A 26,994-nucleotide genomic window follows, 5' to 3' on the forward strand; every position below is an offset into this window, starting at 1 on the left:
GCTGTGTGGTGCTGAGCTGCCTGCCAGGGTAAAACCACAAAAAGAGTGAATTCATATTCATATTCAATTAGCATAGCTTATTTTAGAGGAAAATTAATTGGATATTCAGACAACAAGGGGAAAAAGAAAGGTGGCCCGTTACTGAGAAATGGATGTTCCTGAGCAGTGTGATGATCTTCAGGACAATGAAATGAAGTGTGTTCAGATATAGCTCTACATACTACTTGCAGTGGAGTTCCAACTGTAAATCAGAGGGAGCCCGTTTAGTAGCAGCGGTAACAACATTTCACATGCAGTCCTGTTTATCCTGATAAACAACAAAATAAAATAAGAGGAAATACCACGGTATCCTTCTTACTGTTCTTATCCGTCTTCTGTCTTTGCAAGATAAGCTTCATCTTCATGTAAAGTTGTTTCAGGTGTGACATATTGAGATACATGCCAGTGAGATGGTTGAAGTTTCAATGGCATAACATAGTCAGAAATAATAATAATAATAATAATAATAATAATAATAATAATAATAATAAACAACTATTGTCTTTTCTTTGGCAGATCCATTTATTGAGGGCAGTCTCTCTTCAAGCAGAAGGACAGTGTGGGTGTAGGGTCATCTCTGAAAAATGACTCCTATGTTACACAAGTTTAACCAGTAGTCAGAAGTGACCTGACTATATACACAAGATCTGTTGGTTGTTGACATGTCAGAATAGGAACTTTTTCAACAGGAATTGATCTTTTTGGTGTAAAGGGCCGAAGACTGTGTTTTAGATAGGTATACAAATCTTGAAGAACATTCATGGTCCTGGGTGCAGGACCAATGACAGTTGGGATTTCTGGGTTCTTCAAAAGACCAACAAAATCACAGGGGAGTTTTATTTTTATATATAAATATATTTTTAAAGTATGAAATACAGTTTTTCATTTGCTGTGATACAAAGAGTCAGTGGCAAAGCTGGGGCTGGTATGGAAGGAGCTAGATATCCAGGTCTGCATCTCCAGCTGTTAGTCACATCTATACTTCTACCTCCCTTCTGCCTATCGAAGTGGAGAGGGTTGCTGAGGGCTAATTTGTAGTTGCTCTGTCACAGCTGGAGCTGACAAAAAGCTGCATTTCTTGACTGCAAGAACTTGGAGACTATTCACTTTGCAGTTCTAAGACAACTATTTTATTATTTTATTTTATTTTATTTTATTTTATTTTATTTTATTTTATTTTATTTTATTTTAATGTTATTAATTTTTCAGGCTGACTGGAGACAGATGACCAAAAAGAATATGTAGAAACTTATTTTAATTGCTTTATTTCCTTTTCCTGTTTTTTTTTTTTTTTTTTTTTTTTTTCCCTTTTCTAGTGGTTCCAGTCATCCATCAGCCCACAGGGTGCTCAGTAATGCCAGTTTCCCCACTGAAAACTCTTTCTACCTAGTATCCCATTGCTCTGTGTGTGAGAATATTCACTGAAGAGCTGAGGTTTTGTTTGCCTCTGTCTCTTGTGGATGACAAACAGTCATCACCACATCCCACAATAGCTTGCAAAACAGCTTTTCTGTGTTGTTTTAGTGCAGACAGAGAATAATCCCACTTTCTCAGTCTGAGGTTCTCCTATGACAAAGAGAAATGGTGTTCAAGAGTCAGATTTTAAAAGCACTGGTGGAGGACTAGCACTAGATAACCATCACTTTCACTTTACAGAAGAAAAAAGGATTAAAAAAAAAAAAAAAAAGATTTTTACTGCCTGTCTGATTATGTAGTAATGCTGAAATCTTGCAAACATTTTTATTTTAACTTCTGGTAAGAGAGTTGGATTTATGCTTGTCTGAGAAGTGCTCTGATGATAGTTTTATGGAATGATATAGATCATTTACTTTTGTATGTAACAAGCTGAGCTTCTGCACTCTCTGTACTTCTAAACATGGTAGGGAAGATGTGTTAATATGATGGCTGATTGGGTAGCTAAAACTTATCATAGGTCTTGCAAATTTAGTCTGTAAGTGTACTACAAAAAATTGTACTACAAAATAATCCCACATGTAATGTTCTGATAATTAAACCCCTTTGACAATTACATCATACATTATCAGGATTAGCCAGATCCATTACTCATCACTGGTGCCTTGGACTAAACAAAGCTGGTACGCTGGGGACTGTCAGCTGAGCAGATGCTCCTATGGAAGGAAGCAGCCAAGTTTGTATTACATGTTTATGTAATACAAACACCAGCAAGCTGGAGAAAGATATTGCTTCAGCTTGCAGAATGTTCCTGGAGTTTAGAAACTAGAAAAGGGAGAGATCTAAAGGCACTGTATTGACTATACAATTGAATACTATTGAATACCAATTTATTTGCATATTTATGCTGTACTTTTTTTTTTTTTTTTTTTTTTTTGTGTATGTAAAGCACACAGCTTTCCATTTCCTGTCTTTATAAGAATTACAGACAGTAATCCACAGAACAGAGAAGAAAAACTAAAAGTGTTTCCATTCTTTGAAAATATAAAATTACCATTATCATTATAATAAAGGAATACTATGCTAATTACAGGAGTTTATATTAAAAATATAGTGTATAGATATATTTTTACTGGATTATTATTATTATTTATTTTTTTTAAGTGGAGAGATATTTGGAAAATCTGGTAATACCAAAACAATATTATTTCACATTGCAATTTTATCATTCTGCAGAAAAGACTTCCAGAGGAGGAAGATTCCGAAGATGAACATTTATTTGCCCCCACTATTCTCACTACAAGTCCCTGGTCTGTGTAAAAGTTTGGGGAACAAAAGTCTATGTGCTAAAGAAAGTCATGCTTCCATAGTGTTTCACACAGGTGGAAATCTTCTGAACAGCTTTTTAGTTCTGTGAATGTGCTTGAGGTATAAACTCAGACGATCACCTGATGACCACAGACACAAATCCCAAAGGAGAACAACATGCAAATGATCTTTAATTTAGAAATTGGTCACACTGGGGAGTTGGATCACAGACTAATTTCAACTGCCTCAAGCAAGGTACATCATCTAAATTTGATATTTACACTTCTATAGTCACTGGAGAAAGCAAAACATCTTTGAAGGGCGATTCTTCCATTCAAAGGTAGATATCCTAAACATGTAGACATGTCACTTATTTGGATGTAGCTGTCTCACTTCATTGCCTATAGATACGTTTAGACTATAAACTTACAGACAAATAACTTCCCAACAACTTTTCTTAGGTGAGGTGAATCCAGACTGCAAAATAATTGAAAGGTTGCAGAAAAGTAATACGGGAACACTAGGAACACTTCTGAACGATAGACTACAGATATAGTTAATGAGATTTCAGTCAAAACATGATGAAAAAGTAAATCTATAATTAAAGTTGGAGAAACTAGTGATTATTACTTGCAGCAGGACAAGCTGCAAGTTTATATGCTTCAAAAATGGTTATTTCTACATTATATGGAGACAAGGACAAGGAATGTCTATGGTAGGCTCCCAAGGAACATCCATTCATTGAACAATTTTGACTTTGAAACTCATTTTGTCATTTCAATCCCATTTGAAAGGACAAGGACACTGTGACATGAAGCAATTCTGGCACTTGTAGGAAACAGCTCTTAAATGTTAAAACAAACAAACAAACAAACAAACAAAAAACATTCTTTTGCAGAATTCGGAACAAATATTCAGAGTGAAAAGAAAAAACAACAACAATAAAAAGAGCAACCTTCCCTCTGAGAAGCTGTCTGCCTGGACTTCTCTGTCTCTCTGTGAAGAAACACATCACTGCCCCTGAGTGCTAGAGGCAGGCTGCAAGCTGAGGGATGCCTGGGGAAGTAATGCACTCTTGCCTTGTTTCCTCAGCTTGTTCCACTGCTTCCTCTGCATTTTCTAGCTTGATAGAAAGTAGGCTTTTTAAAAGGTAAATATAGTTCAAATAGAAGTTAGATTTCCTGGGGCTTCTTTCCTTTCAAGCATGCCTGCTGTGCAGTGCATTCACATGCAGCATGAGTTTGTAGTCTCATTAATTAATGCAAGCTATGAATAAAGTTCTTAGCCTTTTATGGGGTTCAGAAAGAAATGCAGTTTAGAGCTTTGCTGGCCATTTGAGACAACCCCATGACAATGTGCGGCATGTGGACACTGGCACGATGCTCCTGGAGAGTGTCTCACTGTGCTCCACACCTCACTCCTGGCTGTGCTTATGAGACACAGTCAAGCCCAATTAAAAACATGACTGGAGGGTGTTGCCAGAAAGAGCATGTTAGTGCCTGCAATTAAACTAGCTGCTAATTATCTGGTATGACTTTTTTTTTCTTTTGAATGGTTAATTTGTTCCACAGAATGCTGTCTGTGTGCACGTGTGAGTGCTTTGTACAGAGGAAACACTTTTTTTTTTTCCTTTATCCTTTTCATATTTGACTCTCAGTTCTCAAACCATAACCTATACTTGCTTAATAGCACTTTCATAACTCAGATTTGCACCAGCATCACTCGCAGGATTTTCATTGTCTTGCGCCAGGGTTGCTTTATTCTCCTGGTGCTCATCTGTGCAGGTCACTGTGGGCCTCGCAGTATCTAGCTGTATGCTAATCTTGAATCCTTCAGCAGACTCTGGACTGTTATGGATAATTTTCTTTTTATTGTTGTTCTTTAATTAAACAGAAAATGATAAATTGTTTATGTGTATTGTGCAGTCTACAAATATGCACTTCCTGGTTCATTGCCACTATTATGTGACATATGAAAAGAATGGAAAGGAGTAGATTAATGGAGCTGCATGCTGATCACGGTTTAGCTCGGAAATCTCAGATATCTGCAATCTGACAGCCATTCAGGCGCTGCTATCTGGCCTGATCAGATGTTGCTGAGCTGTGACTAAAGGCCAGTGGCTTACTTTTTTAACAGCACATTTTTCAGAATTATTCATTAAAGAGATTATTGACCATTGCTGTGCAAGATGTAATAAATGACAAAAGCACTTAATTCCACTAACGTGAAAAACATCATAAAATACAGGAAAAGATCTTTTTTTTTTAAAAAAAAAAAAAAAAGAAAGAAAAGAAAAGCAAAACTGCCTTCTACAAAGCACATTAGGTATTAGTCAGTACTGTACAAAAAGGAAGTATAAAACTGCTTTGTCTGATGTAGGCAGGTCTTGGGGAGAAGCAGCGATTGCAGGACATTTAGATCTCTTTGAAGGGGCTTTCCACCATCAGAGAGACTCTACCCTTTTGTTCTACTTGTGACTTTTTCCCTTCCACTCATATCAGACATGCTCCCAGCCTTTCTTCTGTGGGTAGATGAACTCCTGCTGGTTAGTTTGTTCTTGCATGTGTTATTTTATCAAATGCCATGCACGTGAGTTCCCGCTACAAAGGTATTTACGTCAACACAAAGGGAGTGTAAAATGCTACTGCTTTGACTTGGTCCATGCTTCTTTCATCCTTGAGTAAATAGAGTAAGTGAACAAAGCTTAACAGTTACAAAATTAAGAATTTTAACAGGGATTATCCTATATTCCCAGTAATACATTTTTCTAATATAAAGCATTATCTAATAAAAGGCAGTGACCTGCCTTTTCTTATTCCTTTCCTTGTTTTGTAAAAGTATTTCCATCAGTAGCATACCTCTCTTTCTGTGCCTGCCAGTGACAAATCCAAGTAGCCCATTAACTGGGAAGGTCACTGTCTGTTCTCTACTGCTTCTAGTTTGGCACATTCTAAATGGCTTGCTTTGTTGACGGCACAGTGATTCTGTGACAAACCTCGGGTCATGTGCCTCAAGGTATGTCCCTTCAAATGTCACAGTATTTTCTGTCAGAGGAGTTGGCATATTGTTTTCAGTAGAAGTAGACTCGTAACATATGTCCGATGATGTTTTGCTCTAGTAGCAAAAATTCCAGATCCGTATTTAAACTGAGGTAGACAAAACAAAGAGGAGGATTATGTGGGAGGGAATATGGGCTCAAATAGATCATTTGGAGCTCAAGGGACCATGACTGTTGGATAGGCTGTAGGATGTGGTTTCATTGTGCAACTTGAAGATATAACACGGCATATTTGATTTTATTTAGTGGTTGCCTAATGTACATTACATTACTAATGTAATGAAAGATGAAAATAAAATACAATTTAGTTCTTTCCTCTCCTGTTCCAGAGCTTATCTATACACTTACATGCTTCAGAGTAACTGTTTCTTATATTTAGAGTAACTTGTCTGAGGATTATATATCTGAGCCATGCTCTAGAGCTCGTAGAAAAATAAGAAAAATCTTGCTATCAGCAGACTCCATGACACTTTTCTTCCATTAGACGATAGTTCCTTTGTATTGCTACTTTTGTTTTTAAAGTTCTTGTCTTTCCTCATGCTATGTGTGTCTGTACATGATGATGCTTTTTTTTTTTTTTTTTTTTTTTTTTCCCTCGAAGAATGGTTTGTAATGTTATTATAAACTTTCCCCAGTGCAGCAGGTAAGTGACTGAATTTTTTGTGGTGAACAATGATTCCTATATATGTTTTAATCATACAATTCATTGCTGTCAGTTTGTTTTGTTTTTCTTTTCATTCTAGGCCACTGTTTTCTTGATTGCTTCAAGCTTCAGTTCCGAAGATCTACTGTACAGTCAACAAAAAGACAAAGTGAATTGGACACAAGGCAGTTCTAGCATATGACCTCAGAAGCAAGATTTTCTCCCAGGTATGGATAGCAGCAATGTTTCTTGGTGATTGGATCAGGATGTGGCATTGCCTGGACTCTCTGTAAATCAGGCTGCATTGACTAATTTGCTGAAAATGTTTCAATTTTAGAATAAAATATTGAACTTCAAGTACTGTGATCTCTTTCCCTACATGTGGGAAAACATATGGAAAACTTTGAAAAGCTGAATGATTTTTCATTTATGGCTTTCATGATAAGTATAGAGGAGATAGGTATTATGGGAAAAAATGTCCACATTAAAACAAACAAACAAGAATACTTTTCCCCTATCAGTTATTTTTGCTTCACTTCCAAATGCTTGTATAAACATAAAAAAATAGGAAATCTCTTCCATTTGTAATTAGATATTTTAAATATTATTGTTGTGATTATGTATTTTATATACAACAACAGCAATGGCAGCATGTTTAGACTGCCTTTTCTTCCTCATGTTCAACTTCCTTAGGAAAATGTGCTCTTATTGAGTTGAATTTTTTTTTTCTCCACTGATTATAGAAAAAAATTGGAAGCTGTCAGATAGATGAGAGTAGAAAATTTACCCACGAAAACAGCTTTGCTCAAAAGATTGTTTTAGTCCAAGCTCTTGCTCTTTCCTGTTCCTCTTACCCTGACTTCCTGTAGGATATTCCTGTCTCAGAGAGTTGCTTTAAAATAAATAAATAAGCACCATGGTAAGTCTTCATTTGAAGAACCAATAATGGAATACAAGAATATATGATATTTAACAAGATTCAGAAGTACATTTCAGGTTATTTTGTTCCTGCATCCAACTTTTTTTTCATTTATAGGGACATTCAGATCACAAAAGTGTCACTGCACAGTGTTATGCACAATTGATTACCCTTATATGCTGTTTGTTGAAAGTTAATGCAGTTCATCTAACTGTAAGCATTGCTCAATGATGAAAGAATCACTACCGTACCCAAAAATCTGCCTCCTAATAACATAAATGGTCTCACTGTGTTCTTTTGCACTGAATTTTTGACTGCTTTAGAAGGGTTGTTATGACACACAATATTAATGGATAATTGAGGCACAGAGCTTGTATGACCTAAAGATTCTAGTTCAAATGGTTTCATCCTTATGTGCTTTTTTATTTTTGTTTTAAGAAAATTGCTGTATAGTTAATGCAGGATTTACCTAACAATGTCTTTTTGTGTATGGGGATGAGGTGTGTGCAGGGGTAGTGCCAGGAATATGGACTTCTCTTTATTGGCTTTTTAGCTAAGGATGTATTTTAACCCTTGTTTGGCAGAAGTGGATAACTTTACAGCAAGACTTGGCTGTTTCCTTGGATCTTATAATTAAAGACATAGGAATACACATATACTCAAAAATGACCTCTCCTGTTGTTGTTATCTAATATGAATATATTAAATATCAGCAACCTTTCTAGGTGCTTAAAAGCTGGAGTTATAAAGCGCAGACACACTGTAGACGGATGTGTAACAAAATTGCTCGTCCAGTATGAAGGTGAGTTTGAATTTATTTTTTTTTTTTTTGATTCCCATTATACTCCATTTTATTTAAGTTTATGTATTTTGCTTCTGGTGTTAGTATTTTTGTGGGAATATACTGAATTTTTTTCTTGTTCTATAAAATTGGTCTAAGAATAAAACAACCTTAAAAGTCTGCAGAGAAAGTATCATGCAAATGACCATCTTGTCTATAATTCTCACATTAAAAGTCTTATCACATTTGCTTTTCTGCAGAATATGAGTAAATTACACAATACATATTGTATGAAAGCTATCCATATTCTAAACACTTTTATGGAAAAATATTATTTAATTTAGTTATGATTAAGTAGACAGAAAAAAAAATAGTAATATCATTGAAGCTGATATATAGATATGAATGTAGATAGCTTTGTCTGCATCTTCAAGAATTTTCAGAAAATGACAGTGGAAGGATTTATTCTTTTCTGAAAGCACAGATCTAGTGCTGATGCCTACATATACAAATTATTTAGTATAGGTGTGTTGTTACATTATAATTGCTGCAAGATTACCTGTAACTAGTTCATAAAGTCATAAATTATAACTGTTGAGGCAGATTCTGATCACCTTTATACTTGCTGACATATTAACAAGGATGACTAGATATAATTGAGGACAGAATCTGTCTAGTACTTTTCCTTTAAAAACAAACAAACAAACAAACCCTTTCTTCTCAAACATTGTCATGAATTAAAGTAAGTTGAGTAATCTTATTAATGCCAGTTTGTATGCAATGTACCATGTATGAGGATCATGGGGGACATGTAAAGGAAATGTAATATTAAAAAAATGGCAATTTCTCAATATGTGGCATGGTGTGCAGGTGAAGGGAGGGGCTTTTTTTTTTGCAAATGCTTGTTTCAAAACTGTTTTAAAGCCGTTTCAGACACATATTAATTTATATGGCCCCTCTCATTTGTAATAAAGAATCCCTGAATTAATTTCCCTTCTGTCAGAGAACTATCTTTCAAAAACTAGCCGAACAAGTCTAACTTCAACATCTGCTTGTTAATCTAATTATAAATTGATTTTATAAATTCAGAAGACTTCTTTTTAAATGTCTGCTCTACTTGGCAAAAGAAATATAATATGATACATATAATATGATCAAATAATGTGTTATCCTTCAGTTCTTTAAGTCAAATTGATCATCTTTTGGCTTTTACAGTAATACATTTCCTTTTTTTTTGTGTCCTCAAAGTCTTCCTGTGAGAATTTTGCAATCCATAATATCCCTGAAATGTGCTTATACGAAACAAGTTAACATTCCTTCAGAGGCTGCCCTGTTGCCAAATGCAGATTCAATCTGACTTCCCTGCTCCTGCTTCACCTTCCAAAATTATACACCCAAGACTCGCCTTTTTGACCCTATCATTGCAATTGTCTCTACCATCTGCAATTCCTTTTCAAAGGCTGTATCTCTTACTAACCTGCAAGAGAACACCAGGAGACAATCTGGATCCTGCTCCTTGGATAACAAGATCGTGTGCTTAGATTTCACCTACATGGAGACAGGAATGTGACATATGGCTGGTGCACATCTATAGAGCATGCTTATGGGATGTCAGGATGTGGTACTTGCATCTGGGAATTCAAGAAACACTCCTGGAATTAGATCTAATCTAAGTAATTTCTTCCTGGGGATACCTCCTACATTATTTCAGTCCAAGTGTAACACCTGAACTGCTTACTACTGCTTAAACAAAATCAAGGTTCTGTCCTCTGCATTATTTATTTTTTGTTTTAGTTTGGATCATTTGTAAAATTTCTTAAGTGTAAACTTGTATCTAAAACCATATATATACTTAGCAGGTGGTAAATCTCAAAATGTAACAGAACCTAAGTAAAAAAAAAAAAATAAAAGCTTAGTAAAAACAAAACAAAAATAGTAAAACACTTAAGTAAAAACTTAATCCTTTCTTTGGTGTGCCATGTAGAGTTTATATTCCAATAATTTAATTAGAATGTCCTGTATTACCAAGCCTGATGCTGGCAGAAATATCAGTACTGGTGCATTTCTAAACTAAACTTATAGTCTTTTACACAAAAATGGAAAATCAGTTTGACAGTAGTTGCTTTTTGAGGCTCTTTTTGCCTGGCACTAATTGCTTTCCATATCTTTAATTATTTATTAATCAAGTCCCATATCATTCATTAGATTATTTTTGCCTGCTTATGCCAGTCTGATAACCCTGTAATTATTTAGATTATGCTGCTTAAATAGTGGCAAACTTTTTCTTCTGCTGTTTTTTTGGAGATTTCCTGATGTCCTAAGATGTAGTGGAAACGAACAGTAACTGTCCAAGTAGCTCCCTTCTGTGATGTTTTTTGAGAATTGTTTTACACAAGTTTTCCAGACCTGCTGATCGCATACATTTTTTTTTTTTTTTAATGCTGTTCCACATTTATTTACTGATGACTGAAATAAAAATAACCATTCAAATAACAAGCTTTTCCAAGAGGCACAAGACTTTCAAAAGCCTTTCTAAGGACTTACCATTCATTATTAAAGAGAACTCTACCTGGTTTAACAATGAACCAAAGACACTGCTTTTGTTTCTAAAAAGCCTCCTTCATTCTCTTGTTTTTAGCTCTGTTGACGATAGATTTTTACAAGGGGAATTTTGATTCCTTTACTGATTTCCTATTAAATCAGTTTTCTGATTTATATTTATAAACAATACGGTAGTTTTATAGTAGAAAAGTAGTTTTCTTTCTCTTCTATTTTGTTAAATTGTAAAGCCATTGGCAACCCTCTCTAAATTAGTTTTTATCTAGTTAGTTAGTTGCCCTTTGTTGAGTATTTAATAATAATAATATATATATATATTGTAATATATATATGTTAGGTAATTCCAGTCATCATTCATGCATTTCTTGTTACATTCTATCTTTTCTTATGATGTTGCCCATATCTATTTTAAGACTGTTTAATGTCTTCCATTTAGAGCGCCAAACGTAAGTATTACTGATAAAGACTTTAGTCTTTTAATGTAATTGTGGCAGGAACATTGTATTGCAGATACCATGCTCTTTAGTTTTGTGATCAGCTGTTATCTAAATCAGGGTAGCTAACATAGTGTTCTTTCAGGGCTAGGTTAAGAAATCATAAAAATTCTGTGTGGTGTGCACAAGCAATGGCTAAACGTAAGTCCAGCATGTGATCTCATGCTGAGTGTTCCTGGGATCTTATTCAGAACCTAGGCAGAACTCACACACTCCGGGCTAGCATGATTGCATAGCATTATAGCCATTTGAAGTGAGCCTGAGACATCCAATAGGAAGAACCTAGCCACCCATATAGCTTCATCTCTGATAGAAAAATATATATTTAACTTAAAAATATGAAAAGAAGAATAAAATAAAATAAAATAAAATAAAATAAAATAAAATAAAATAAAATAAAACAAAACAAAACAAAACAAAACAAAACAAAACAAAACAAAATAAAATAAAATAAAATAAAATAAAATAAAATAAAATAAAATAAAACAAAATAAAATAAAATAAAGGAAACGGAAAGAAAATATCTTCCTGATAAGCATCTTTATTTTTTAGGATACACTTATCAAGCCAAGAAATTGCCATGCATTTGGCTAATAAACTATAAATATAATGGAAACAAGTCTTTTCCAATTTTCAACACAGTGACCGTAGGCTCAGGGAACAGCACAGCCAACCCACAGTGCTCGTTGTTACACAGTGCAGTAGCTGCAGATCTCAGATTTGCAAATGACTGGTGACAAACATTTATAGTAATCCGTAGGCTACAATTTAAGAGTTGTTGGGATCACATCTTTAAACACAGTCTTGTCGTATGAATATTATTTTAGTAATGTAAAGGTCACTGCAGTGGCACTGAGAATGCCATGGAGGAACTGGTACAGCACAGGATCAAAAAGTCACTTTAATCGAGCAAGTTATGTTCCTCTAAGGGAATAAATCCTGTCTTGTTACCTTGTAGGCTGACATGAGGTGATCAAATAGTATTTCCTTGTCTTAAATCTCTTAAATCCTTTTATTTATTTATTTACTTATTTTTATTTTTGGTCCAATGAACAGGGGCTTCATTCTGTTCAGCATCTTTTCTTCAATGATGGGGCAATTTCTTGAAAATTTGGCAAACCTTGAAGAAGCTGCACATTTTCTTTAGGTAATCTGCTGACAGAAGAAACACTGTTTTCTGGTACTGTTCTAGGGGATAGAGTAGTTTTGAACCAAAGTGTGACCACCTGCCATAAAAACAAACAAACAACAACAACAAAACCACAAGGAGACACTGCTTAGATTCAATTTTTCTTTTCTACAAAGTAACTTAACTCTGATGCATGTGGTGATTGATGGATAACAGACTCAATCTTTTTAACATCAAGTTACTCAATGGATCATCATATCTGCTAAGGGAAAGCAGGCTTGAAACAAACAGGAAGGAAGTGATTTTAAATGTATGGACAGTAGGTCTGTGGGGCTGATTTTCAAAAGAATTTTTTTAATTTTAAGAATTTGTAACTGCCTCCAAAAATGCAAATTGATTATACAGTGGACATAGTAGAAGTGTTCTTTTCCATATATTCCATCCCTGAGGAGTAATTCTGTGTGCCAAAAGGCAAACAAAGTCACATTTCCATTTATGTTCCTTTCAACATATCTGTGTGAGGGTACAGGACATGAATTCAGGTGTCTGTGGATGCATGTAGCACTTTTCAAAATGAGATTTTTTTAATATTTTTTTCCCCAGGCTTAAGACCATAGCATCTCTACAGACAGTAGATTATATTTTATTCCACAATGTCATTTATTTCAAATGGATAGTCTGTGGAGTAAGACTTGACATCGTTCAGGGTAGTAGAGCTGAGCTGGATAGCAAGCCTATGTAGTACAGTGAAAATCAGTCTAGATTCATACTATTGAAAGTGGGATGTCAGTGGTGACCCTTCTGACCAGACTGCTTGCTCCAAGAGCATACCTCAGAGGGTATGAAGTTGTTCAAAGACAAGTCCTCAAGACTTTTTTTTTTTTCCCCACTCTCTTTTTTTTTAGATGTTGCTTAACTGGTGCCAGAAGATTCATAGCAGATATTGTTATTAAAGGGTTTTCTCATCTTTAAAAGAAAAAAAAGAAAAAAACAAAAACAAAAACAATTGTTTGTGAAAATCATCATAATTTAAATTGGGCCTTCTGAACTGTCAAAAAAATAAAATGTAATTAACTCTAGTATTCTGCACCTACAACTAACATCTCAAGGAATACTAATTTTGGTGATCATTTTCCAAAAATAATCACTTTTTGTTTAACCATAGAAAATTTCAACATCCCTATGTAAGGGAAAAACTGTAGCATTCAAATGAGATTACTGAGTTCATTCTTCTGCTCAGTGCTGTTGTATGCATTGGAGATATGAGATATGCTTGTGCACAGACAAAACACGCTCACCTAAATGGACACATGCGTTTCTTTGTATCTATGTGTGCATACAGACATACATCTAGACCTCAGGAGTTATTGCAATGCTTCATAAATTTGCACTTTGAAAGTTCAGATTGAATAAAAATGTACTCACACAAGGCTAATGCTGAGGGATTAATACCTTTCCTGATTTTTGACAGGGAGAAGGAAAATCTATGGTCATAATAAGTCAAGCCATATATTTTACTGAAAGTGACATATGCAGAATGTTTTTTTAAAAATGAGGCTGCCATTCTTTTCTGATGAAGTTCCCCATATGTAACATTAAATTAATATTTTCTAGATTAGTGTGTATGGTATTGGCTTACAGTGGTTTGTGGCTGTTTACTTATACTGAAGTAAAATATGAAGCACAGAACTAGCTGTGATGTTACAATCACAGCAGCTAAAACAAACTCTGTTATCTGTTTGGGGCTGATAGAGAAAAACACTGGGGTTTTCACACCTAGAATCACCCCGGAGAGATTCTCTTGGGCCAATTAAACTGTGTTGGTGGCTATTCCTTCCATAACATGTCTGCTGCCAGCTACCACTGGTTGAGCTGGTAGCATTTAAAGAAAGCCTATCAGTGTGACTCCAGAAACTCAGGTACCTAATAGGAAAACTCTCTGTAATAAACAGAGAATTACAGAATGTGCATGTTGCTATTTCTGCATCCTTCTTAGAAGTTTTATGAAAAACATGGAACACTGGGAGAGACTACCAGGGCCTACAGGGCAAGGATTTATAACTGAAAAGGGTAGATTTAGATTGGATATAAGGAAGGAATCTTTCATGATGAGGGCATTAGAACACCAGAACAGGCTACCCAGAGAAGTTGTGAATGCCCCATCATTGGAAGTCTTCAGTCAGGTTGGATGAGGCTTTGGGCTACCTGAAATATATCCTTGCCCGTGACAGGGGGTTGGACTAGATGATCTTTATAGGTCTTTTCCAATTCTAACCTTTTTATGATTCTATGATTAATTATTTGTTGTCAGAGCTCTTCCCTCAGAAAGACTTGCAGTACATATCATCTCTGAAAATCATGTAACCAATATTTTTTTTTTCCTTAATGTGGGTTTGCAGGTCTAATTTTAAGTATTCCTGTTTGTTTGGTAATTCCCATAGCATACCCTGTTCTTTGGCCTTCCATAAGGAAAGCATGTCTTCACCTCTCATAGCAATCCTTACTGGACATTAGTCCTCAATAGGATGGAGTGACCTGATCTCCAATGACTCCACAGAGCCACAGAAAACTAGTTATATCATCAAGACCAGATAAGTTATAAAGTATGCTCTGTATTTAACTTTATCAGCTACTTTATCACAATGCAGGGATTTACAACTTTTCTGCTATGTCATCTCCCTTGTGCAGAGAGCAGTGTCTCCAGGCTCTCTGTGTCCTGCAGGTTGGGGGTGGTATTTGCCTGAGGGATGAGTGACATCCTTGTTTCCTCTCTTTGTACAGGGCACAGATTCCTCTCCTACTTCTAAGACCAGGAGTTCAAATAACAGAGATAATCAGGAAAATATTTGATTTACCCCTGCACAGGAACTTGCTCTCACCTCTGTGAAAGCTCAAGGACTTCTTTCCTATCCTTGTTGAAGTGGGATGTGCTCTTATTTTGAACACCTCTGATAAAAAGAAAGGAGAAGCTAATGGTCTTGCTGTCAGGATGCCATGTTGTTCCTCATCCTCCATGCTCCTTTAAGTGTGTAACTGAAATCTGTGACCTGATTGATCTTTACACAGATCAAGAGTGGCTTTCTTAATGCTCTTTCTCCCCTAAGCACTAGGGTGATAGTTCTCCTGTCTGGTCACTGTCCAAAGTGGTTTCACTTTTGGATATACAGTATTTTTCCTAAACATTACAGTTGTAGACCAAAGAGATTAAAGGGATACAATTCTATTTGTTATCTCAAAAAATGTTATCCTTTTAGCTAAAGAGCTACTGTGAAATTTGAAATGTTTTGTTGCAACATGTATCAGAACATTAAAAATAACTTTCACAAACATTTTATCTTTATGGATTAAGAATAAATGTTAAGAAATAAAAAGAAATAACAGTTTAGTCCCAGAAAATTAGCAGTTTCATCATTTTAACTGCGATTAAGAAGATTTCTTTAAGCCCTTTCCAAATCTACATTTCAAATGCATTTAAATCCCCCCTTAGTAATCCTTTCCTCAATACTTACAATAAGTTTTTAAACTGATAATCAAAAGAGTTTTGGAAACCTAATATAAATTGCTCAAAGGACAGAATGACAAAATTATCCACATAAATCATGCTAGAACTAAATGGTGTCTTCTTATTCAGAACAGGCTTCCTTGTATATTATCCTAAACTGAACTAACAAGCAATATCTTTATCTGACATAATTTATAGTGTTATGATCTTTGTCAGATCATATATCCACCATCCACTGCCTCCTTCCCATTTCTTTTAATTTATCATTTTAGTCTCCACATTGGCATCCTGTCTCACCAGTTCTGACTTCTTCCTGGCTGCATAAGCAATTCTCTTGCAGGTGATAACCTCTGCCTACAGATTAAGTTACTGCCCCTGCAGTAAGTGTGTCCTAATCAGACACCAAAGTTCAGCAGCTGCATTTAAGGTCAGACTGTGCACATCTGAAAGACATCAGAAAAGACAGCTGATTTATAGTCAAGTCCTCACATTGCTATTGAGGTATTTTATCCATATTAATAAACTACACAGGGCCAGGGAAAGCATGATTTGAACCTCACTGATGCCTACAATTTTACACGCTGCTTTTTTATTAGCTTGGTCACAAACAAGCTTTTGACTCAGTGGATCACATTTTCGTAGGTCATGGACAGACCTGAAATAAGGATACTACTCCAAGGAGGCAATATGGACAAGGTAAATCTTTTCTGGAGTGTGTAGAAAAAGATAATTTCCCTTACCACTTTTGCCTCGGGGTTTTTTCCTCCTTTATGTGGTAGGGTAGATGTAGTTTTCATCCTGTAAAGTTTAGTTTTCCCCCTCCATCCTACCCTGTCCAATAGAGATAACAGAAGAAGAAACAATTTTTTGCTAGGATGAACAGGAGGAGAAATAATTTGCTACCCAGGCTAGCAGAGCTCTCTGGAGCAGAGGCGTAGAGGTGTAGGAAATTTCAGTGAGGCCTCCTGCGATAAAGCACAAGATGCTGAGAGTGCATGAAGCTCATGTTAAAACTACCTGTCTTTCTGTTTTTTGTCTTTGTGTGTGTTTTTTCTCTCTATATATATGTATTTGTATATATATATATATATTTGTGTATATATATATATATACAAAGATTTTTTTTATTTTTTTTTCCTCCAAATAAGCCCATTTGTTCATCATGAAAATACAGGAGTCGTGTATTTAGGTATGAGCTAGGAAGTTTCTTAATTACTTATTATACCCATGTGACTTAAACTTTTTATTAATTGCACTATATCAGTTTTTAATTACATGTTGTTTTAAAAAGAATTTAACAAAAAATCCATACATTCCTTCTCCTGGGATTAGTGACTTTTATTTCCTTAAGCATGTCATAGAGGTGATTTATGAGAAAATTCAATGTTCGTTTTGTGTTTAATTTATGTATTTATTATTATTATTATTATTTCCTTTGCAATCCTGGTTTTGATAATCATTATTAAAATACTGTTCAGCTTAATGGTTTTGCAGTTAAAAATAATGATGCAGTGGAGAGAAAGAGTTTTATTGGAACTACAATAAAAAAAAAAAAAAAAAGATTATTGCCAAGTTTGGTGTTTTGCTAAAAGCTAGGTCTATGCTAGTAAATAAAATGGACCAGAGACTATTCTCTGTCCCTGAGCACAAACCCATGTTTATACAGCTAAACTCTCTTAACTCTCCAACCCAGGTAGCCACATCCAAACTGCCTATTGGAAGCAATCCTTAGAGCATGCTCTCCCCAAATTATCTCCAGAACTTCATGGGACACCATTAATTAGTTTATATCCAGAAGTCTGCCAAGAACTGTGCTGTGTGGATGCTTTTGTGTCTATGTTGCTTAGTTGCTTAGGTCATGGACTTATTTTTACAGAAAACTGATCTTGCAGCACAGTTGGTGATCAAGAGTTGTGGTAACTGCTCATGGCATTTGTTCAAGTTCCAGCTTGCTACCAAGACTTTTAATTCATTTTAGAATAAGAAGTGATGAATTCAAATACAGATATTCAAAATATTTCCTGGGTTTAAAGTATCTCTTTGAAGAAAGTAGAGAATTCATGTCCTGAAGCTGAAAGATTAGTTGCCTTCAAAAGATTGCTAACAATGAGAAATTAAAACCCGCAGAACTCTTGAAATACCTTTATTTTAATATTCTAAACACTCTTAAAGGACTCTGAAATTGAAGTCGGGCTTCTAAATGCAGCTCACCTTTCATTATGCTTTAAACTTTAAACAAGAAGAGATGCAATAAAAGAGGCAAATGAATCTGCATGGAGCTCATGCTGAGATGAGTCTGCTGAGAGCTAGCTAAGGTGTTTCTGCTCTGTGGTGAACTATGCAGTGCAGATGCACCCTGTGGAAGACACAAATCATTCCTTCCTCACCCATCACTTCAAGAAAGAAGCAACTTTCTCATTGGTAATAACCAGCAGTCACGTTGTCTTACAAGGCTGAGTCATGGAACACTGAAGTGTCAAGGGATGAAGGTGAGACAAAGCCCTATTTCCTCATGCTACTGAGGTGAGCAGGGTGACAGGCACTGAGAGGTGCAATGCACATCCCATTCAAGAGAGCAAGACAGCTTCAAGGGCAGTTTCCATTGTATTCAATTCAGGAAAGTGCTTAGCACATGCTAAGTGTTCAACATATTTGCATCTTATGGTATGAATCAGATACTCAGTGATTTTCTGAACAAGGCATTGTGCAAGAAGTAAGAAAAAGTCTCCTGAGAAGAAAATATGAAGGCACTAGGGTAATAGAGGTGAGATGATTATGCCAGATGATTTTTTTTAAAACATTGAGCTACAAATGTGAACAAGAGTGAAATGGAAAAACAATTCAAGACAGTGGAGGAGGAAAGCAGCCAAAACATTTTTCTGAAAATGTAGCTTCCTTGGTATTCATAGCCTAGAATGTTTTGTGTTTGCAGCTTTATCTGAATTTTGTTTGACTTGAACATGGTTTTGCTTTTGCAGTCAAAAGCAGCCACGACCTAAAGGATATAGTACATTTGTAACTGTCTTCTCTAGAAGAAAATATATGGCAGTTTATTTTATTTTTAGAAATAAGAAGGGACAAATTGGTCTGTATCTACAGTAATTCTGATGGACTGAGTACCTGGTCTTTTATTTTTATGTATTTATTTATTTATTTATTTTCCCAGAAAAAAATAAAGCTGATGTCTTATGAGATGGGTGAAAAGGGGCAGTGTGGACATTGCTGGTCAGGACCTTTTCTATTTAAAATGGCTGGAATTCTAGTCATATGGTTTTCAGAGAGCTGCTCCAGTAGAAAATGTTCAAAGCCATTCAACAGCTTTTGACATAGTGAGTGCTTAGTGGTTTTGGAAAGAATGACAGCCAAAAAGCTGGCAGTTAGCAATGGCTGTTAGCTCAAAATCCATGACACAGACCACTTTGATGTCTCTTAAAGCTATTGCTAGGACAGGTAGAGCAGTTCCAGCTTCCCCAGTGCTGGAGAAGTCATTACCCACATCAATTCTTCATAGGTAGACAAAGATAGATTCTTCTCTGAGGAGCACAACAAAAAGACCTTAGTCTTTGGTCACACATTGAAATTAGTGAAATTCCAACTGTATATGTATGAAAAGGGAACAGAATGATCAGAGAGGCAGTCCAGTCTCTGCCCTTTTAGACTTTTAAAACTTGACAGGTCAGTGCTCTCTTCATCTAACTTTGAAGTTGTCTGGTTTCAAGCAAGAGTTTGAACTTCCAGAGATTCCCCAAAACCTAAATTATATCATGATTTTAATGTATTATAGAAGCTTATCAAAAGGAAATTAAATAATTAAGTTGAAAGAAAGTATAATTTTCAAGTCCAATTTCTTTAAGGTAAATTATATCTGTACTTCATTTAAAACCAAAAAATCCATGTCATGATATTTAATAATTCTACGTCTCCATAATTTCTATAAATTATCCAGATATAAAGATAACTCTATGTAATGATCTTTAATTAGCATTTTACTGGCTCCAAAATCTATTTGATATTGTCCTTGGGAAGACACAAACCAATGCTGTGTTTTAAATTGCCTGTGTTAAAAGGTAAATTACACCCAAAATGTTGAAAAATTGTCCTGAACCATACAGAGATCCAGTAGTTTTGATACCACACACTATGAATTTCTTTTTCAGCTTGAAGCCCTGAGCTTCAGGTTTCGGCAGACTCCAAATTCAAAGGAAGATTAAGGAAAATTACAGTGTTTTCTCTGCTTCTTAGTCAAAGCCATTAATGCCACAGAGGTTTTCAGGGCTAGGCTGGTATAACAGCAGCTACACTGAAAAAAAAAATAATAATAATTATGAAATCAATGAAAATGGTAAAGAGGGAGGACATGAAAGGAAAGGCTTCTGCTTCAACAAATTTGCAATATGAATGTTAAGATGAAAGAGAACCACATGCACAGGCAGAAAGCAGACTGAGCGGGTATCATAGTGAGGTATTTCTGAACAGCTTCATAAGCAATTGAACTTGATTTAAATGGGCTCCCGTCTTCCTGCATACAGAATGTTGGATCTGAAGCTTAAAGTTGGCCCTGAAAGACCAGGTGAAATTTCTCAAAGTGAAAAATGAGCATGAAAGCACAGTGACTAGTGCAGGGACTGATTTACCAGGTAAATGAGGGGAGCTAACAGATCCCTGGCTGTCATTAGCACTGTGAGAGTGGTGGCCCCATGCTGTGCTGTGCCATGACCAAGGATTTCCAGGCAGGTAACAGCTTCTGGTTCATTTTTGTGAAAGAATCCAGTCCTTAATCACAACGGTACTTCTTGGTACTTTCTGTGGTCAGAGAATAATCTCTTCTGGTGCCTCGTTAACATGTAATCTCTTTCTGAAATGTAAATACATGTAAGTGAAGGTATCTATGCATAAAAAAGATATACAGGAATACTGCATACCGAGGACTGTCTGCAATAAAAATTTAGGTGTTTTAGATGAACTAGGTAAGTGCACATATATTGCCTTTTGTCACCCTGCAGTCATTATTTGTAGCAATTTAAAATGCAGTACTAGACATGTATTAGAACAATTTTGTTTATAACATTATTAAACCACCAATTAACTCATGCTAAAAATCCAGCCCTCATTAATGTTTAACAGGGATTTTCTATACTCACTGTTACATTTAAAAGAGGACAAATATATTTCTTCTTGCTACCATCTCTTCAGAGCAAGGTCAGCTTTCTGTAAGGTTCATAGCAAGCCAGCATGGAAAGACATGTCATCCATCATTTAGGTGTGTTTCCTCATTAGCTACATGGGTATTGCTGTTGTTGGCTTTATAGCTGTCCTTGAAAATTTCACCTGCTCTGTCCTGTTCTGCCCTCATGAATTTCTTTCTCATTTGAGTCCTCACTGAAATGAGAAATGTTTACACTGCAAGAGCATTTTACCATTTTACCTTTAAACATAATCTTTAAGCTCAGCAGATGCCATCACTTTGAAGCAAGTGTATTCACAGAAACAACACTGTTTGTTCAAATACTTTGTGTCTAGGTTCTGGATTGGCACCATTTTCAGTGAGCCCTCTGGGCTCGTCTAGGTCAAGCTGTTTCAGAAAGCTTTCTTCATCTTCAGTTGCTTAAATGTGAACTGAAGAAAAAAAAAAAAGAAAAAGTGTGATAAAATCAGAGATTTTTTTTGTTTGTTTTTGTATTTGAAAACATGTTTATTATTATTTATTTATTTATTTGAGACTTTCTTTCACTTTATTTCACTTTATTGGATTTTTTAAAATCCAATACCTCATTCTCATACTCAAGGCAAATATTTCAGTTCAGGTCAAGCAAAACAATGTTTTTAAAGTATTTGATTCATATAAAATATTTTCAATTATCATATTTAAAATTTAATTTTCTTAGTATTATTTTTATTTCTATTTTCTGTAACTGAAAAAATAAGCTGGTAGCACAGCTTTAATCTTAACAGGATCTTTAGTAATGAGGGCAGCTGCTCACTAGAAAAATGTCTTTCATTTATTCACTCATTTCATCTTGGACACCTAATTTGATTGACAAATGTGTCTATTCAGGTTTTTCATTTGTGCTGACATCCTAGGGCTTGCAAAACTTCATTGAGTTACTTGAAAAAATCAGACTCTGTTGCCACAAATCAACAGATGCAAACTTATGAATGTTGTTTACACCAAGCGCTGCGGAAACAATCTTAACAGAATAATTATGTGAGAAGTCATGATGGGTCTTTTTAATAGGAAGCAAGCAGCTAAGTCAGGGATGGTTTGTGGTGGGTCGGTGGGATGTGACTGTCCAAAACCAGCGACGGAGCTTGAAAATTCTGTTGCAATGTCTCTGAGTCTCAGACTTGATATGTCATTTCATTTACTTACTGAGTGAGCTTTAACTCTCAGGATATGTTTATAATACCTGCTAGTACTGGGCAACAGGGGTGGATCTGGAAAAGCTGATGATGAGGACCTAACATTGACACTATATTTTTTGGGAGATGTAATATCAGTCTGCTTTATTTATTTCTGCTGCAGTTTGATCCTGTCAAATGTCCGCTAGTGGCTGCATTGCACTAGACAAATTCCTGGCAGACATCCTCCACCTTGGCTTTAACCAAGAGGAATCCAGGATGTGTACTCCGACTGGGCCCTGCAATGAGAGCTGAAGAGATGGGGCTGAAGAAGAGTAGGCCACTTACCTTTGTTCCAATACACTAATGTAGATGCACCCTCAGCCAGGAAGACTCTTTATGTTGTATATTCGTGATGTTTTCACATTCAAGTCACAGGAGTGTTCAAGATCTGCAGACCCGCCAACTTTGGCTCTGATCTTAACAGATTCCCTGTGTCCACTGCACCATTTTAAAGGTATTCAGTCCTCTTACTTTCAGCAACTAATTTAAGAACTAAGGTTCTCTTTCAAGAAAATGAAGGAAGTTAATTGCATCCTGGATGTAAATCAGGATACCTAAGAAGATAAGGGTTAAGCTATTAGTGTAAGGGTAGTTGGATGTGTCCCTTTGGAAGTATGCTCTCTCTTTGTTTACTTGTGCATAAATTAGTACTTCAGAGCAGCCACATTAGATACCCAGCATTACTCAGCCCTCCACCCCTGACCCCTGGCAATAGTTCTGATGATGTCCAAAATCTGTGGAATGCTAATCCATGAAGAGGAAGAGCATAAGGTGATACATTAACTTTGTGTAACTAAATGTAAAACTCTAGCCACAAGTTCTATTTCCTCCAGGATTTCTTCCTCCAACATAAGTTCATGGCATCAATCATGCCTTTTTCCTTACCCAAGGTCTTCTTTGGGGCCCCTCTACTCCCTACAGGATTGTATTTCAAAAGCCATCTGCTGAGAGTCAAGGAAAACTTTTTCTGCTTCCTCTGTCCTAGCCTTCCCCTTGCAGGATAACACAGCCACGGGTCACAGCTGAAAAATCCTGCAAAAACCTTCCTGTTTTCTGCTGCTCTTCAGCTGACTCAAACTGTTGCTGACTTTTATGACTCTGGCTTCTTCATTCTGGTACTTGACTATGCATTCTCTAGCATTGGCCCTATTCTAAAACACAGGTAGGCAACTATACGAGTGGCAAAAGTGATACTGTTTTTGACTTTTGCATAGTATTTTTTATTCATAGAAGTCATATTCTCTCAGCTTGAAAAGTTGAAAGAGTGAGTTTGACAGAAAATTTACAGTATCCTTATGGAAAATACAGAACTAGTAGTAAAGGAGCTAGTACTGAACAGTGGAACTAAGAGAACTTCTCTTGGTTTTGATTACATTTTTTTTTGTCTTGTTTTTGTTTTTTCCATGCCTGAACTAGAAATGATCCATATCTCCTGCTCATTTCTCCCCTACTATTTCTGCTTCCCTTGTTTTTCATGGGAAGTCTCTCATCTGCTCACCAGACAAACATAACTGCAGGAAATTTCTATCCACACCACAGTGGGAGTACTTAGACAAAGTCTATGAGCTTGAAAGACTTAGCCATTGTGAATGATGTTATCAGTGATAGGGAATGCCAGAGCTGATAAAAGCATTTAAACTAGAAGAGAGGATGAAAGTGTGGGAGTCTGTGTTTATAAGGCAGCATTAGTTTTCTTAGGAAGTAGATGATGGGGATGGGGAAGAAAAAAAAAAAAGAAAAAAGAAAAAAAAAAAGAGAAAGAGAGACTTTAACCAGAGCACCAGAGCTGTTGCCACACCTTGCAGAGGATAAGATTGAATGCTTTGTCTGGACTTGTCAAGATCTCACATATAAAATGCTACATACATGTATATGGCTGTCTGGAGGAAAAGATCCTGACAAATTCTGAAGTTTTTTTTTTTTTGTTGATTCTTGGGAGGAATGAGAAAAATTCATTGTTATGAGCAGCTGAGAATTTCCTGTACTATATGGCCATGGTTCAGCAAAGCATGGAAACAAATTTTAAATACAGCCATGGAAGGAGTGAATATTCTACTGTGAAGCTAGAAGGCAAGCATGTGTCTAATTGCTTGCTTGACTTATGTCCAGTGTTTTCCATTTCTTACAAGATCAAAACAAAGATGAATGAAGAAAGCAAAAGATAGTCTTCAAATTCACTAATTTCAATGCCAAGCATGTGTATATTTTATGTAAACAATAGAAAAAGAATTGCCATTAAGCTGAGCAGTTTATACGGGGCCCATTAGGTGTCTTTTCCTCATTCAGCTTTCTATCAAAGAAATTTAATTTTAAATCATAATGTTTAAGTAATTACTTATTCTAATTACTTTAGGCAATGAAATATATTTATACCTTTTTAACAGCAATTTCTTAATTAGCATATTTTCATCAATCAAAAAAATGAATAATTTAGAAGCACAGTAACAGATGAATTATTGTAAGAGAGGTTTTGTCTGTGAGGAACAGTTTACCCATTTTTCCCATATAAAGTAGTGGGCACAAGCCCAAGAGCTATGCTGTCTGCACTATGGAAACCAAAGGGCTGTAATATCCTTTAGTTTGTTCCTTTGCTTGGATTTGCTAATACAACAGTTTCTGCTGCTCCTAGATTCACCTAGCTATGACTGATCAAGGCCTGGTGCAAGTTAGAACAGCTTCAAGGCAGCTCTAAATTATAAATGGCATATAGTTCCAAAAGAAACCTGTTCCACTGGGGAACAGCTTATATGCAAGAAGCCTATGCTCTGTAAATGAGCCTATGGATGATGGCTTCCCATTTTAACTGAGCATGCTGGAAAATCTTGATCAATTCAGAGCTAGGCCAGGCAGCAAAATCCAGACTTGATTATGAATATCACACTCTTGAAGGTGGGGTTTTGTTGCACTAACCCTTATGGAAATATGCAGTAACTTACATTATGAAGCCTAAAGTGTTTACAATCCTGATGAATGTTCATCCATTTCTCCATGGAATTTTGTATTGGGTTTTGTGGACAAAAAGTCAAAGCAGAGACAACCAGATTCCTTGTTTAGCATACATTTGTATTGTAATCTGCAGGACTTTTTGGGCTTCAGTGCATGATAAAGAGAAGATGTTTTAAGCCTACTTTTGGTTTCTGAAGTCAGTAGAGATTTTGCTCTGTTTTTCATAAACTTGCTTGTGACAATTTTGGCCATTTAAGGGAAAAACTACAATAGATGGTAAACTAGCTGCATACACAGCTCTTCCTCCTACTGTGAGAGTTTCTTAGTGAAACAGAGAAGGAGGGGGTTCACAAACAGAACACCTCTGGGTGCTGGCATGCTGTGTTATGGAGCATGATGCACACAGTTTTCTGCAGATTAGTTACCTGCTTTACCTACCTATCTATGATACATTGGTGCTGAGCACCATGCTGGAGTTAATTTGAGGATTTCCATCCTAAGCTCTCCTGCATAACATAAACCTGTTCTTGGAGTCTAATACAATAGTTAAGCACTGTTTAGATCAAAAGAATGACAGGATTTGACCTCATAAATACACACTCTCTGCTGTGCAGAACACATTATTCTCAAGTCTGTTATCTCTACATCTTAGCTGTAAATCGTGCTCCATTTCAAGCAAATGGATACTACACGTGCTTGACATGATAGTTCCATAGCAGAGAATGAGACAGCTAGGCACACACAGCAGGATCTATTAGATCTGATGCCAGGCAGAAATCAATCCAGATTTATGCCATCTGAGAATCCAGTCTATAAAACCTTATGAAATAAGAAATAAAGAGAAGTGAAAACACAGAAGATCCAGATTCTGATCTCAGTTATGCTATTTATATTCTTGCACAACATCATTAATCTTGACTTCTCTGTTATGCAGTTTTATGCTCATACAGCTCTTTTATTTTAAATAATAAGACCATGTCGTTGACAGTTTCTCCGGATTTACCCATGTATTTTTGGAATTGACAGTAAAATGAAATAAATGTTCATCTAGTTTTATAAGGATAAGAACTGAGATACTTTGATTTAAGAGTGAATCTTAAAGGCTATAATTTTATTTTTTTTTCCAAACTAGACTCAAAATAGAGTCTTTTGTATGCTGACATTGTCACCCAGTCATTTCAGCTGCCTGATCATGCAAGAGAAACATTGCTTCGTTAGAAGATCAACAAGACTCTTTAGTATGGGATGTTGTGTATTGGAAAATAAATGTTGTAGTTGATAAAGCTTTATCACCTCCAGGAATGGCATTAAATACATTTACAAAGTTTCTTGATTACTGCAGTTACATCCAAGGTGATAAAAATGTTTTCACTGAGTCATTTAACTCAGAGAGCTTTCTTAGCAAGTACTCGGTATGGAGATATCCTCTGAAGGAAGCTTTCTTTGTGTCATATAATCAACTAGCAGGTACAAAGTATTATAAGGCAAAGGTGGATCTCACACATTCAATGCACAATGAACTCTTGATGTACAAAAGCAGATACATGGGTCAAAACACAATATGTTTCTTCCAACTGTAGCTTGGGGCATGCTAAGAGAGGAAATGGATTATCATTTTTTTTAATGGAAAAGTAGCTTCCATAGAGAGAAAATGCAAGAATCTTACCCTCCCCAACACCAGTGAAATATATAGAAAACAAAGTTGGATGAGGTCCAGAAATTTCCAAAGCCAAAAGTTTAATGATCTCTAGTGAAGAGCTTGGGCTGTCTCCATCATAGGAAAAAAAAAAGTAATTTACAT

At 35.9% G+C, this 26,994-nt stretch overlaps 1 protein-coding gene across 12 annotated transcripts in view; it reads right to left on the minus strand.

The window, feature by feature from the left end:
- Positions 1-26,994, minus strand: part of LOC311434913 (uncharacterized protein) — a gene marked incomplete at its 5' end in the record, with an annotated part of 781,460 nt that overhangs the window by 232,671 nt on the left and 521,795 nt on the right. The gene's annotated exons all lie outside the window — the stretch shown is intronic.

This window comes from Aythya ferina (assembly GCF_964211825.1).
Source record: "Aythya ferina genome assembly, chromosome: 3".
Taxonomy (NCBI): domain Eukaryota; kingdom Metazoa; phylum Chordata; class Aves; order Anseriformes; family Anatidae; genus Aythya; species Aythya ferina.